Source organism: Cebus imitator, unplaced genomic scaffold (genome assembly GCF_001604975.1).
Source record: "Cebus imitator isolate Cc_AM_T3 unplaced genomic scaffold, Cebus_imitator-1.0 Scaffold108, whole genome shotgun sequence".
In the NCBI taxonomy this organism is placed as follows: domain Eukaryota; kingdom Metazoa; phylum Chordata; class Mammalia; order Primates; family Cebidae; genus Cebus; species Cebus imitator.
The window spans coordinates 1,972,507-1,975,723 of NW_016107423.1; the positions used below are offsets into that span (position 1 = coordinate 1,972,507).

A 3,217-nucleotide genomic window follows, 5' to 3' on the forward strand; every position below is an offset into this window, starting at 1 on the left:
TATATATATATATATATATATATATGATGTTCTTTTCTGCCTAAAGGTCAGTTGAGATTGTCCTTCATGTCCATAGGCATGGTCCAAATGGTGGAGAGGCCACAGTAGTCCTTTCTGAATGTCAGCACCCAAACCTGCCCATTGGCCTAGCCCTTAATTTATGCACATATGTCATTTATGCCCCAACCTCTGGGGCTGCACAGTCGGGATCCTACCTTTTCTGAGGTATAGCAGCCGCAGTAGTGAGATGAACATCAAAGCTATCGGACAAAGTCCCACCCCTCTAGTGTGAATCAGCCCACATTTATTTTGCATAATTTTAGGCTATTTCTAAGACAGTCATCTTTCAGTTTAACAAGGTAATGCATTTGCATAAGTACATTTTTTCTTATTCCTAGACTTTCTTTAAAACACACACACACACATCCCCCACATAATACACATCATGGACACACATACTTCTAATGTTTTTCTTTCATTTATCCCGGAAATTGAACTAGGGATGCCCTATCTCTATTCTTTCTGCTCTGTACCTGGCACTAATTATTCATTAGTATTAATAACTAGCATAGTCACTTCTCATCCAGTCAAGTTTGTTCCCTCCAGATCAGAAAGAACCCTTGTGACCAACATCAAAATTTAAGTTGAGGTATAGGTACGATTCAGAATGAGTTCTTTTTCTCAGAATTGTATTGTAAGGAACCTGTTCTAACAGGCATTAAGGTAACTAACTTTGGTTTCAGTAGGAATCTCACATAATCAGAAATGAATTTGACAAAATTCAATCTATTCTGTGTAAACAAGAAACACCTTAGAGAAATTGAATCTCTTTGAAGGACTGAAGTAGGAAGGCTAAGAAGAAGGTACACCTGATTAGCTCTTTCTTTCACTATAATAGGCATCTGAACCTCCCTGGCACAGCAGGCAGAATGAACAGAGGCTTTTCAATTAGATAGACCTGCATTCAAATCCCAGATCTGCCTCCTACTGGCTTTTGACCTTGGGAAAGTTGCATCACTCTTCACCAGAGTTCCAACCCTGAGTTTCATTCTCTGTCAACTGGAAATGGAAATAGCTACAATGGTGGTGAGGGTTACATGAGATGATATTTGCTCAGTGCCAGTGGTCAACAGCAGATAGCCATTATGTGATTACAATTACTGGGGGACCTTTTCAAAAAGAGGGTGGCCAGCAGATTCTTAGCCATGTTGAGCTTGATTGTCTGTGAAGGCAGAGGCCTGGGCGTTAGCTGTGTAAGTAGACAGCTCTGCTTCTTATACGTCTTGGGTTGCAGGGCAGGTCCCCAATTCAACTCCTCCTCCATGTGAAGCTACCCCAATTCCACGGGCCAAACACCATGGCAGAGGAGATATTATGTTCAGAAGTCCTGCTTTCACTTTTAACTATACTTCATTGGTAAGACAACAATAACGTCAGCTCATTAGTAAATAGACAACACTTTAACTGGAAATTACTGGACGCTATTACTTAGAATGTTCAAGAAAAGGGCTCTAAGTGTCTCTCCATTTAAACTAAAAATAAAATTGCCAAGAGCTTCTATTATGTGTTGTCTTCTTTAGAAGTGAATACAATGCTTCTAGCCAGATTTCTTTTAGATTCTATCTTGTTTGTTAGAGATTTTTAGATAGAGCCAAATTTGTGGGTTTGCCTTAACATAAATACTCAAATGATTCATAAGGATTTTTTACTGGGCTTTCACTTTAGAAACTAATATGCATGTGTTCTAGAAAAAACACTAAGCTTTGAGATTAAATCTATTATAAATTAGGTAAGTGATAAATATGAGAATTGTGCATGATAGTATATGGCATTCCTTGTTATAAGCTTATATCCTATAAGCTGATGTTTTTAGATGTGTAAGAATATAAAGCAAACAGAAAAGAAATACTGCTGAAATTTAACTTCGTTTTTTGAACTGTCAAGAGCCAGGGAATTGCTGGGCAAAAAATCAATAGTGTCTCATTACCTCTTTCCCTGACCCCTTTCTATCTGAAACAATATCTCAGGTTGTAAGTCTTTAATTTAATTCTCATGTGACAACAGTCTCAGGTTTGCAAAGTTTTCTAGATTAGTAATACAAGCTCAGCATCATTTGGTTTATGAATATAAAAAATTAAAATGCATGTCAAAGGCAAATGAAAGCCTTTTATTGCATCTGATATAACTTACATAATATGTTCTGATAGTCCTTGTTATTCCTTCACATTTACATAATTTTTGTATATTTACAAAAGTCTTCAAGCTTGCTTTTATGATGTTTCTCACAGCTGCCCTATGAAATAAGTGTAGTAGCTTGCTTTAAAGCAAGGTGCCAGAGGAATAGAAAAATGAAGTGTTTCCCAGAGCGACTCAGCAAAGCAGCTGATCCAGATTGCAAATTCCTGGTCCCTGCGTCCCTCCCTCATTAGCCAGCAGGTACCAGCTCCTTTCATTTTTTTGCATCCTCAAACACTACTTTTCCTCTGCTTATTTTAATGAGGCCCCTGAGACCTTCTTTTGGCCAGCTTTCCTACCTCTTCACCACTTTCCTAGCCCCTAGGAAAGCTTTTCTTTAAGCCTAGGGAAAAGTTAGTTTGCTGATACTTCTTCCAAACTGGCCTGCTGCCGCAACCACATACTGATTTTCCCTTCAGAGGTGTCGATTATGTACCTTGTGTGCAGAGATTCAACATAGCCACTCTCCAAGACGCAATGCTAGGCTCTGAACCACATTCCACCAAGTCTTTAGAGACCAATACCCACTTTGACTTGCTAATATAGTTTTATCCAAGGGTTATGGGTGGGAAAAATAAAATGAAGAGAAAAAATAAAAAACGACGAGTTCGTGTCCTTTGTAGGGACATGGATGAATCTGGAAACCATCATTCTCAGCAAACTGACACAAGAATAGAAAATCAAACACTGCATGTTCTCACTCATAGGCAGGTGTTGAACAATGAGAACACATGGACACAGGGAGGGGAGCATCACAGACTGGGGTCTGTTGGGGGGGGGCAGAGGAGGGACAGTGGTGGGTGGGGAGATTGGGGAGGGATAACATGGGGAGAAATGCCAGATATAGGTGACGGAGGATGGAGGCAGCAAACCACACTGCCATGTATGTACCTATGCAAACAACCCTGCATAATCTGCACATGTACCCCAGAACCTAAAGTACCATAAAAATAAAAAAAAATAATAAAAACACAGCTAAACA

The 3,217-nt window shown here is 39.4% G+C and overlaps 1 long non-coding RNA gene across 1 annotated transcript in view; it reads left to right on the forward strand.

The window, feature by feature from the left end:
- The window catches only part of LOC119472605, a 14,197-nt gene extending 11,307 nt beyond the window's left edge, over positions 1-2,890 (forward strand). Inside the window, exon 3 of the long non-coding RNA XR_005201753.1 lies at positions 2,859-2,890. This is a non-coding gene — a long non-coding RNA (uncharacterized LOC119472605). The remainder of the gene's footprint in view (positions 1-2,858) is intronic.
- Positions 2,891-3,217: the final 327 nt, after the last annotated feature.